At 43.6% G+C, this 12,500-nt stretch overlaps 1 protein-coding gene across 4 annotated transcripts in view; it reads left to right on the top strand.

The window, feature by feature from the left end:
- Positions 1–12,500, top strand: part of LOC147030779 (SPRY domain-containing protein 3-like) — a 246,085-nt gene that overhangs the window by 32,412 nt on the left and 201,173 nt on the right. Inside the window, exon 1 of one of the 4 annotated variants that reach the window (XM_085875184.1) lies at positions 1–1,034. This exon is cut by the window's left edge and continues 1,172 nt beyond it. The exons of the other annotated variants lie outside the window; for them this stretch is intronic. The gene's annotated coding sequence lies outside the window, so the exon portion shown is untranslated. The remainder of the gene's footprint in view (positions 1,035–12,500) is intronic. 4 annotated transcript variants of the gene reach the window in all.

Genomic DNA, 12,500 nt, shown 5'->3' with positions numbered 1-12,500 from the left:
GCAAGAAGTGCACTCCGTAAAGCGCATACCTCCGCCAGGCTGAACAGTTTGTGCATTGTATCCCACTGATGGGCCGGATTTGGATTTGGACCTCAACCAAAATCTAATCGGCTTGTTCTTGTCACCTTCCCTACTCATCCACCAAGTTTTGCCAAAACTTGTCCATAACTTTTTGAAATATCATGCTATATATGGTTTTGGCCACATCTCTTAATGGTGAAGAACCACTTAAAAAATTTAAAAACTTTCGTATCTGGATCCGGATCTTCACCAAAATCGAATCAGTTGGTCCTTGTCACACACCCGACCTGTCCACCAACAAACCAACAGACAGACACACAAACAGGTGTGAAAACATAACTTCCATCTGTCCAGCTTTGATGGCAGAGGTAAATATTAAAACTGGCAAATCAAACGCGACTATCTATTTGTTCAGATAAGACATTATTTGTGTATGACAGGAAATGGAGTATAAAGCAACAAAAATTAAAATACACCTTGAACACATTCACAATTTAAATGCAGACAAATGGATAAAAAAAAAATACTCATTGCTTTACCTTCTATCTCCCACATCCCCTCCCCTCAACCTCTCAACGCTACCTCCCTTTACATCTCATCCTTTTCCTCCTCTCGTTTCCCTAACCTGCTCCGCACTCTTTTTCACCACTTTCACCCTCTTTATTCTTTTTCTCGCCTCTCCCCTCATCCTGCTGACAAACTCACTTGAGTTCAATGCATATTAAGCTTTTTTCTTTCAGATTATTGTCATCCTCATCATTGTCCGAGTTATGGATGCTCAGAAGTCACTGTAATGTTCAAGCAAGTCAGAACAGCCACAGAAAACGGTGCAAGACAAGTTTGATGAACGGCGGCAGGAGAAGGCAATTTCACATTGGCTGGACTTGCAGTCACAACGCATGAAATTGAGTGGGTGCTCAGGAGCTGGATCCAAGGGCATCCACAGTGCTTACAGATGGTCGCCCTTCATGCGTCAACCGTGACGACCAGCGACATTGAGTAGAGATCGTCTGGTGAGTCTCCTTGTAACTATCCTTCACTTAAAGGCAAGTAATAAAACGTAAAACAATCGAACCTTATAAAATTGGAATTGCTAAGTCATAATATTTCTTACAAATGGGTCATACAAGAACTACGTAAAGGGTAAAAAGGACGTTTAGCTCCATTGGTTGAGGAACAAACCCAAACATAGAATCGAGGAGTTTATATGCAATAAATGTATGCACGTGCTGCACTGAGTACCTTTTATTGTGTGTATGTGTACGTGTACATGTATGTGTGTGTGTGTATGTGTGTGTATGTGTGTGTGTATGTGTGTGTGTATGTGTGTGTATGTGTGTGTGTGTGTGTGTCTGTGTCTGTGTCTGTGTGTGTGTGTGTGTGTGTGTGTGTGTATATGTGTGTGTGTCTGTGTCTGTGGGTGTGTATGTGTGTGTGTGTGTGTGTGTGTGTGTGTGTGTGTGTGTGTGTGTGTGTGTGTGTGTGTGTGTGTGTGTGTGTGTGTGTGTGTGTGCGATGGTTGTTATATCAATTTGTGGGTTTCAGAATGTGGAAGTGAGCCTTCCCGGTCTAAAAGTATCCACCTTCGTGTGTGTGTGTGTGTGTGTGTGTGTGTGTGTGTGTGTGTGTATGTGTGTGTGTGTACATATGAGTGTGTGCACGTGCGCATGCATATGTGTGTATATGTATGCATGTGTGTGTGTTTGTGTTAGTGTATTTTTTTGTGTGTGATAGAATTGTGAGGAACAGAAAATAAAACCAGAGTTGGTGTCAAACCACCCAATGCTCGCCTGTTTATACATTTATCGTTTTTAAAAGACTCGTCTAATAATTAATATTTTTTTATAAAGCATTGCAGTGAAGTCTGATCCAAATAATTTTAAAGCAATATATGTATTTGTATATTGTAATCAGAAACAAGAGCGCAAGTGAGCACAATATACGCCCGAACAAGAAGGTATATACAGAATTGTGCTACTACATGGAAAACAGCATCCTCGTTGCCATGGCAACCACTTTAAATGACGAACGTATGTCACGACACATCGTCTCCACAGTCTGTACCTATGTATCGAAGATGAAACGTGAAAGTTTAAAACATTGGGAGTTAGGGTGCGGACAGGAACGGACGGAGGACACATAATACGCCCCGACATATGTATATATATATATATATATATATATATATATATATATATATATATATATATATATATATATATATATATACATATATACATACATATATATATATGTGTTTATGTGTGTTTATGTGTGTTTATGTATGTGTGTGTACGTGCAAGTTGCTGTTGTCGGCTGCTATCTCGACACATGGGTGGGTTTTAGCAGATGGAACGGAGACCTACCAAGTCACTAAAAGTATCCACTTCCAGTGTGTGTGTGTGTGTGCGTGTGTGTGTGTGTGTGTGTGTGTGTGTGTGTGTGTGTGTGTGTGTGTGTGTGTGTGTGTGTGTGTGTTTTGGTTCGAACGAGGGAGGGGTGGGGGCTGAGTGGAGGTAATTCATTTGAACCTTCGAACACCACTTCGATTCATTCATGCTAAACTTATTTTTTTGTATCCAAAGTCAAAACTCAGTGAAGACCGAATACATAGAATAGATCGGGACATAATCGAACAAAAAAAGACACACACCAACAGTCGGGCGAGGCACAAAATAGAGAGGCAGGATGCATGGGATGGACAAGATGATACAGAAGCAAAGTGGAAATTTGGAGAGAGGTGAGCTTTGGGTGAGTAGGGGTAAGGTTGGGTTAATTGGGGTAGAAAAGATCATGGTTTTGGATGGAGGAAGATCTGAGATGGTGGTAAACAGGTACCTTGAAGACAAGAAGGGATGAATGAGACTGAAGAGAATGTGAAAGTGGAGGTGAGTAGTGATTCTGGGTTTTGGTAGTTTCGCCAGAAGGGGGATGATGGTGGAGCGCGGACGCCCTGCAGAAACCTCTGGGGGTGGGGACAAAAAGCACGGAAAGAGCAGAGGGTGCAAGATCAGAAAGGAGGCAGTCGAAAACAAACTGCCAACCTGTCTGCGATGGGCAAAACTTTATCAATAATTAAAGGATTGCTTCGACCTACTGCCTTATCACGATGAAATGTGCTGATCAGGGACTCTAAATGATTTTCTCCTATTTAAGGGATCATCCATTCTTTTCAGCTACATTTCACAAGAGAGTAATTTTCCAACCCCTCTTTGCCAACACCATCACCCCACCTCACCTTGTAAAAAGAGAACATGTTATCAACAAAATGGTGATCAACAACAAAAACAGAAAAATATTGGATAGCCATTTTCTATCAAGATACAATAGGAATGTCATGGAAAATGTACATAAAGTCAGATAAAAGACCTGCCACCATCGATTTACTCTGTCTCTGCAAACACAAGACAAAACAAAACCTGTCAATGAACAGAGCCAGCTAGTCCATCAGTGTTACTTGAGTGTGAAAGTGTAGATGTCCTATGAAAAAAACCCAAAGGGATGTCTCTTTGCTGATGACTCCAGCCTCTGCTGTACCATCTCGCATCCCTCTGATTGGCAAGCAGCAGCCTCTTCACTCTCTGCAGACCTGGACAGAATCACAAGCTGGTCAAACACTTGGAACATGTCTATCAATCCTGACAAATCTCACACCCTCACTATGTCTCTCTGAAAGGACCGTTTAGAACCCCCCCCCCCCCTCATCTACTTTCTCAACAATCCCCTTGAAGAAGTTCTTTCATTCAAGCTTTCGGGCCTCACTATCTGTCATGATCTTTCCTGTGAAAGTTACATGTCCAACCTGGCTTCCAAAGCCAGACGCTGACTGGGTATCTTACGTCATGCAAAGTCCTTCCTTGGCACACCTGAGCTTCTAACCACTTGCAAAGCTTTCATCCGCAGTCTGATTGAGTACTGCTCTCCTGTCTGCTGTGGCGCTCTTCCTCAGACCAAGCTCAATTTCACGATGTGGAAACCAAGGCTTCTGGGATCATTGGTATTTCCCGCGGTGAGGCTGAGCCTGTGGGTCTCTCCCTCTCTCACTGGAGGCAGGTCAGTGGTCTTTCTGTCTTCTACCGTCTCCTCTCCGGCCTTGCCCACCCTCCCGCTCTGTCTGTGATCTGTCCCCCCTATATTTCCTCAGGGCACTCAAGGTCCTCCAAAAACCCCCTTCTGGTGAAACTGCAAAAATCAAGAATCACTGCTCACCTTCACTCTTTCATTCCTCTTTTTTTTCCCGCCTCTGGAACAAACTCCCACACTCTCTTCAATTACATTCCTCCCTCCAGGTCTTCTGTTCACCACCACCTCTTATATTTCCTCATCCAAAATCTTGATCTTTACTTCCCCCGTTAATCCACCCCAAACCCACCTCTTTCAAATTCCCTGTTTTCCTTCCTGAAAGTCGCTGTAGTACCATCTTGTTTAACCTGTGTACCCCACCCCATCCTTCTCCCTTCCATAGATCTCCCATTGTCTCTCGTCCCCACTATTTTGTGTTTCCCTCTCCTGCCCCTCTTGTCTCCTGCCTTGTTTTATGTTTCCGTGCATTATCTCTCTCTCTCTCTCTCTCTCTCTCTCTCTCTCTCTCTCTCTCTCTCTCTCTCTCTCTCTCTCTCTCTCTCTCTCTCTCTCTCTCTCTCTCTCTCTCTCTCTCTCTCTCTCTCTCTCTCTCTCTCTCTCTCTCTCTCTCTCTCTCTCTCTCTCTCTCTCTCTCTCTCTCTCTCTCTCTCTCTCTCTCTCTCTCTCTCTCTCTCTCTCTCTCTCTCTCTCTCTCTCTCTCTCTCTCTCTCTCTCCCCTTGCCATGGTACACAAAACTAAAAATATAAAGCCATCTGCAATACTTCATCACTCTGTGGTCATTTGCAGGTTCAGAGCAATATTTTAAAATTCGCAACCTGTCCACCAAGTTTTGTCCAAATCAATCCACAACTTTTTGAGATATCTTGGTCACAGACATACAAAGAGACAGGGGTGAAAAGATTAAAACTTCGGTGGGCAGCGTAAATAACACGCGTGACAACCTGGTCTGATGGGAAGAGCCATCATTCACCTTTATGAGATCTTGATCACCTGCACAGGTCTCTCAGCCTGACCATGAGAGATGGGTTTAAAGGGAGCAATGTGAGAGTGCTTGATACCATTTTGTTTCAAGACATCCCTGTTTCAAGAAAAGAAATCCATTTTGAAACATGAGCCATTATCACGAACAATTCAATCAGGTAAACCATGAGTGGCAAACATGGCACGTAAACTCTCAACTGTGATTTTGCTGGTACAGGACGATAAGGATAAACGTTCGATCCACTTTGAATGAGCATCGATTACAACCCAAACATCTTACCAAAGAATGGTCTGGCATAAGCGATGTGAAGTCTTGACCATGGTTTAGAAGGTCAGGACTACATATGAAGTGGTGCCTCATGTGAATTTTGGGTGGTAGCCTGATGCATGGAACAGTGATGAAACTCGCTCTCAAAATCTTCATTTATACCCATTCATCAAATGTAGCGCCTGGCAACTGACTCCGTGGCCACAATACCTGGATGCGATCCATGTCGTTCAAAACACACCTTGTTCCGACCTTGGGGAGGTAAAATAACCCTGTTGCCCCACAGCAAGCAACCAGAATGCAAGGACAGCTCGTTTTATGAGCAAGGTACTGTTGGTCTCACTTTCTCATGGAACTCATGGGGTGACAATATGACCAAGAAAATTCCACTTCAGGTATGTGACATAAATCTACATTTGTCATGTTCCACCTTAACACCGGCTTCAACAAGACGTTTAAGAACTACTTCAAGGTTACGCAAATGTTCAACATCAGTGTGACCGGTGATTAAAACATCATCTTGAAAATCTACAACATTGGGAATTGCTTTACGCAGATTCTCCATATTACGTTGAAATATGGCAGCGAACGATTTGATGGGGAAAGGACAACAATTAAACACAAACAACCCCCTGAGGGTGTTACAACATGTATATTTATTAGAGTCCTCATATAGTACCCTCTGAGTGGAAGCAGATTCCAAATCTAGGTGGCTAAGAAAGTGTATCAGAAACATCTTTCCACCAGAAAGTGGAGCAAACCAGTCATCTACCTTGGGCAGAGGATAATGGTCCTGCTTGGAATACCTGTTGATTGTTTTGTAATCACCACAAATCCTTACACCACTGTTAGACTTAAAATACAGGGACAATTGGACATGCCCAATCACTGAAATCAACAAGAATAATAACACCTTCCTTCTGCAGGCGGTCGAGCTTTGCCTCGACTTTAGAACGCATCATGTGAGGTGCAGACCTATATTTTCAGAAAAATGGCTTATCACTCTCATCCACATAGATTTGGGCTTTAACACCTTTAAGGTGTTGGCAGCATCTTCAAACAATGACAGATACTTGTCAAGCATGGCATTGTGACTGACATCACAAACAAACAATTTGAATGTTGGCCAATCAAGTTTGATGGATTTGAGCCAATTACACACAAATACAGTGGGCCGATTGCCCTGTATGATCCACAAGGATAGTTTCCATGACACATCACTGTAGGTGACCTTCAGATCAGCACTACCAATCATAGGTATCAGTTTATTGGTATAAGTTTGTAATTTGGCATTCACAGTTCTGAGTGCCAGCCAGCTTCATTATCACCTGAGTACCAGTACCAGCCTCATGAACCCAGTGTCCAGCTCCATATCCACAGGAATGTCATTCAGTTTGACATCCAGAACAATGGGTTTCCTTTTCCATGACATACTGAGCAAATCACACTCCTCAGAAGCAGGAGGTGTTGCTTCACCACCGGTCACTGATGCGGCCAAATTGATTATGTGGTGAGTCATACCATTTTGGGATGTCAGACGACGCATCTTGCAAAGACACCCAGGTTTGCCGCAGTTATGACAAAAACAATGTTTGAAATGACAGGTGGGGTCGACGAAAGCCAACAGAACAACAGCATGATTTGCTTGTTGGATAACTTGATGATCTGCTGCTACGCTGCGGCACACAAGAGCTCGCCCTCTTGTATGAAGAGTTGTTGTGTTGAGCAGGTTGGTGACACTAAGGTTTACTCGGCTTCTCAGCTGACGATGATGAGTTGAGATTGTTCACAATTAAATGAACTTGACTGGGAGTTTCGCTCCCTGCTGGTGATAACACGCAGCCCCTCATCAGTAGTCATACAGGCACTAGCGATCGACACAGCTTTAGCAAGATCGAGATCAAGAACGGGCAACGACTTCCGGAGAATCGTTTTACTGTTGATGCCAATCATGAAAAAAATCCCTCAGCATCTCGTCCAATGTGGCACCAAATTCACAATGTTCAGCAAGCAACTGCTGCAGCAAATTCAGCAACAAATTCAGCAACAAACTCAGACACCGACTGACTTTCCTTCATGCGGTGAATGTAGAACTTGTTTTCATGGACACAATTTTCCAGGGTTTCAGCTGGTGGTGTTTTGCAACAATCTCAACAAGTTCATCATCGGTTTTAAACTTCAGCTTACTAGGGAAACGAGGTCCTTCATCAGCTGGGAGAGGCACAGTGTAGCCTGGAAGAGGGAAAGGTTAGAGTTGAAAGACCGCTGGTGTTGGGAACATCATGTTGGTCATACTGAGTATAGCTGCTACTAAAGAGTCAATCTTGATCAACAACTGTTGTCGACTTTCCTCCTCAATGCAGTCCTGGAGGTATACGCATGACACCTCGTGGAAGGTGGGCTGCCAATTCTTGAGGACTCAGCTGCCCATGGTTTTATTTTCCCTCCACATGTGCTCGTTTCGATGCAACACAAATGGTGCGACAGATTTTCCAAACCTGTACTCATCATTCTTTGCACACAGAAACTTCCTGACATCTTTAGCTATTTCAACTCTCGAGGATGCTGTGAAAGAAACTCAATGGAATAAACTGGCATGTACTGAGTTCACCTTTTTTCCCTTAATGTTTATTGCTGATCACCTTGTAGCCATTTCCATCAGATTATTACCTCTGCCATGTATGGTGGGTGGAGGTTATGTTTTCACCCCTGTTTGTTTGTCTGTGAACAGGATATCTCAAAATGTTATGGATTAATTTGGACGAAATGATTAGATTTTGGTGAAGATCCGGATCCGGATATTATAATTTTTTGAGTGATTCTTCACCATTGAGAGATCGGGCTAAAAACTATATATGGCACAATATCTTAAAAAGTTGTGGATGGGTTATGATAAAACTTGGTGGATGACTTGATGAGGTGACAAGAAGAAGCCAGTAAGATTTTGTTTCAGGTCTGGATCCAGATACATCCTATTAGTGAGATACAAAATGTAAACTGTTCAGCCTGGCGGAGGTATGCACTCTACCGAGTGCCGTTCTAGTTCACATGATTGAAGTCATAAAGAAAGTATCACTACTCAGCTCACTCTTGTGACTACTGCACTTCGCAACGAGCCTTGGTTCATCGGACCTCTCTCGCAGGAGTGCTGGAAAGCACCCCGGCTCGTGACAAGTGCAACAACATCACCCTCCATCTTTTGCATTACTGATGAAGATAGCGCAATTGGTTCTGCCTTAAAGTGGTTCAAGAACACAAAGGATATTTTGTAGACAAGGCCAAAATTGTTTCAATCAATCACCACTAGCATAACCCGCGCTCTGCGCGACATCTTGGGGTGGGTGTGTTTGAGAAAGGAACTGATGCAGAGTATCAGTAGTAATTTTACTTTAATGCAGTAAGTGGAATACGATTTCACTGTTTCAGAACTATTTTATTTACTTTTTTTTTGTACCATGCACCTCATATGGTCTTTGAGATAATGTAAGCCGAATATCACATTACTCGAGCGCAGAACAAAGTCGAAGATAGCGCGACATGAAACCACAAACTCGGAAATAATATCTAAGATTGCTTTTTATTTTATATTTTTTCTTCACACAGCACTCTCTTCTCCCTTCCAACGAATTATTTTCTTTTCTTTACACTTCTCAATTTAACCAGACTCTGAACCTGGAAGGTCGGTGGTTTAAATCCCGGCCAAGTCATACCGAACACCTGAAAAATGGTATGTGCTGCTTCCGTGCATGATGCTCAGCATTTTAAAGTGCAGTGAACAAACAAATAATTACAGGTTGGCAAACTTTGTGCAGGCTTGATGGGCCAAATTGCCTCTTCGTGTGTTGATGTTCCTTATAAAATATAAAGGAACTCATGTTCTTCATTGACTATTTCAAATCCACCACCACTTCTTTTTATCTTCCTTATCTTAGTCTTCATTTCCTCACTGTTCTCTTCCCCCACCAGCAAGCTTTAATCATCAAAATAAACAAGGATTTGTAGTGTACATAAGAATGTGCAGATCAGAATGTTGAGTCTCAATATTTTGCTGACACTGATTCCCTGAATCAAATGAACATAAAGTACATGCTGGGCATTGCAGGGCAAACTCATCCTTGCAGAGAACAAACAGAACTCAAACAAAAGAGCGAAAGTAGTTTCATATTCGTACAAATGTACACCTGCCATGAGGTAAGCACTCCTGCTACAGTACTTGATCAGACAGATAGAATCATAGATCAGTGGAATTTATTACCTAAAATTTGATGAGTATTTTTCCTGCCATATGGAAGAGGTGGAGTTAATGTGTTGAGTGTTCGCCCTTCATCAGAGCAAAAGAAGGTTCAAACAATGGGTTCACGCTTGAAAGGACAGCTCCAAATCATTTCTCACCATAGTCAACAAACTCTTATCAACAACGTTTAGTTGATAAAATCCATTGTTTATTTTGTCTAACCTTGGTATTGTGTCAGACAGAATTATTGTGTGAGAATCAGACAGGTGGAAAAAAACAGACTGATATGAATAGGTCTTGATCACAGTCGTCGAGAAACATGCCACAACCAGTAGCAGCATTCAAAAAGCCATTGTGGGAACATTCTTAAGTAGCAAGGAAAAGAAAAGAGAAGATAAAATTAACTTTGCAAGAATGTAAAAAGTCAGAGTAAAATTATTTTTGTTGAACATTTTGAAGAGGTGAAGTTAATTAATGGGTGATCTGCTTCAGAGAAATGGGGAACGTCCAATAAGCAAATATGTGGGGTGCAGAGTAGGTATATTCCAGTGATGTGTAAAGTTAGAGGCAGAAGCAGACTGGGGTAGATGAACAGAGATGTATGTAGTGTAGCTAAGGATAATCAAAAGGTATTTATTAAATACAAAATACCAGGATTCGAGTCTGACTTGCATTATATATGTATATATTGTTGCGGTTCTCGGAACCACATGCCTCCAAGTTAATGGCATCCAACATATAGTGGTCCTCAGACAGTTATTCCATTAATATGTTTAGATAGTCCTTTCCTTTTTGTCTCGTGGGTCAAATGGAACGTGCGTTGTGGGGATCTCACAGCTAGGTTTGCTTACACCACTAACGTCATTTATACTCTTCTTTTCTGCTTATTCCTGAGGTAAATCCGAATTTGCGTCCAACACGTGCTGCACGTGCCGTGGCCGAGGGAGGGGGATAGAAAGCCGCAACAACACCACACGAGCATCGACAGCGCAGTTGCGAGGAAACAGCGATATCTTCAAACAAACCTCTACCACAAGCTCGAGATGATCGTGTGACGTTTCCAGTGATCTGGGATGAGATTGCTGGTTACATTGAAAATTCATACAAATGAATATCTCTTAAAGAGGCTGCACGGATGTTGTTTTTCACAACACAGAAGCAAATGACCCAATATCGGTAAGAGTGTGGCTCGTAGCTTGGTACCAATAGCTAGATCGTCAGAGGCCGATAATAGGAAAACGACAACCACGCCACATTGTGCACGACACGGGCGGCGCATACTTTTCAACCCATTTCTGGACTAATTATATCGGCATCCTCTTTTACCTCCATTTCTTCACCTGACACTGATATCTATATCCTTTTTCATTCCAAACCTCCATCTTATTATTAAATTTGATCGTTCCCCTAAATGCCGAACAAAGATCGGAGTTGGCCCCGCGCACACGATAACAGAGTCATGGAGCAGGCACATTGACCAGCGCGAGCCGGGGGTGCCTGGGTGGGCATGCGGGGCCGACACGACCCCCGGCCGGTCGTCAGGGCATGGTCTGGGAGTTCGTGCAAGGCAATTCATGTTGCGGAGTTCGGTGCGGAGCAATGCATATCATGTCGTGAGGTAGGAGCGAGACGATCCCACAGCGTGGAGTCATCTTGGACCACTTCCAGCCATCGCGGTCAGGCCACGCGGGGGACGAGGCCAATCAGAGCGCCCAATTCTGGCGATGACACATCGTTTAGGGGTGGCCCCCCGCCCCGCACTGCGGAGTTTATAAAAGGCGGACGGCAAAGCCGTTCTCTCTCTCTGACAACTGGATCTCAAACTCGCCTTCTGCTCCCATTCGCTGCGACTCTGCCTCTACTTCTCCGCCCACATGTCGCTGACTCCACCCACCTGGTCCCGCCCATTCGCTCTCAACTCTGCCTTCTCCACCCATGTCCTTCCCTTCATGCCCAACGGTTGTGTCTCGTTCTTTGGACTGACGCGAGATGCACAAATTGCCCCGAAGTTAGAAAGGGCGCGCCAGCTGTCGGGGAGATATCGCCCAGCGGAGCATCCCCCCAAAATGTATTGGTAGCGTGATTGGGCAATTGTGCAAGGTATTCAGAGACCGTTAGCCTCATCTCCTCTCCTCCTTTTTCTCTTTATTAACTCCTCTTCATCGGTGTGTGTGTGTGTGTGTGTGTGTGTGTGTGTGTGTGTGTGTGTGTGTGTGTGTGTGTGTGTGTGTGTGTGTGTGTGTGTGTTGTCCTGACGCCTGTACTCGTAAGTTAAGATTGCAGAAGATTATAATTATTATTTTGGGTTAAGTCTACTCTGTGTCTGCTTTTTACCACTCAGCCCAAATTGGCTAAGGGGTATTGTCGTCACAGGTGTTGTCCGGCGGGCGGGCGTCCGGGCGTCTGTCAACTTTTGGTTTCCGACAATTTCGAGGAGAACGCCTTGTCCGATTAAATCCATTTTTGCAGGTATGTTGGGGTTGAGCAGAGGAAGGTCCCTTTTGAAAATGGGCGCGCTGCGATTTTCAATGTGGCCTCCATGGCAGCCATCTTGAAATTGGTTTCCGTCGATTTCGAGAACGCCTTGTCCGATTAAATCCATTTTTGCAGGGTGTGTTGGGGATGAGTAGAGGAAGGTTCTTTTCGAAAATGAGCGCGCTGTGATTTTCAATATGGCCACCATCTTGAAATTGGTTTGTATCAAGGGGCTGAGGGGTTACGCCCGCTTTGCGGTGATATTTTTTAAGTTGCTTGCACATTGTCACACCTCACGCTTCTTTCTATCCCTGCATTACATACACCGATAAAACGATTCACTGCACCACATACCTTTCCTCGCTTGCTTGTAAATGAATTATTATGAGAAATGATCCCAGCTCGTTTTTGTCTTTTCCTTCATTGATTCAGCATGG

The sequence above is a fragment of the Eptatretus burgeri genome, chromosome 3, assembly GCF_056783735.1.
Source record: "Eptatretus burgeri isolate ZD-2024b chromosome 3, Ebu_testis_v1, whole genome shotgun sequence".
Classification (NCBI taxonomy): domain Eukaryota; kingdom Metazoa; phylum Chordata; class Myxini; order Myxiniformes; family Myxinidae; genus Eptatretus; species Eptatretus burgeri.
This window is presented reverse-complemented; position numbering and strand designations above follow the sequence as displayed.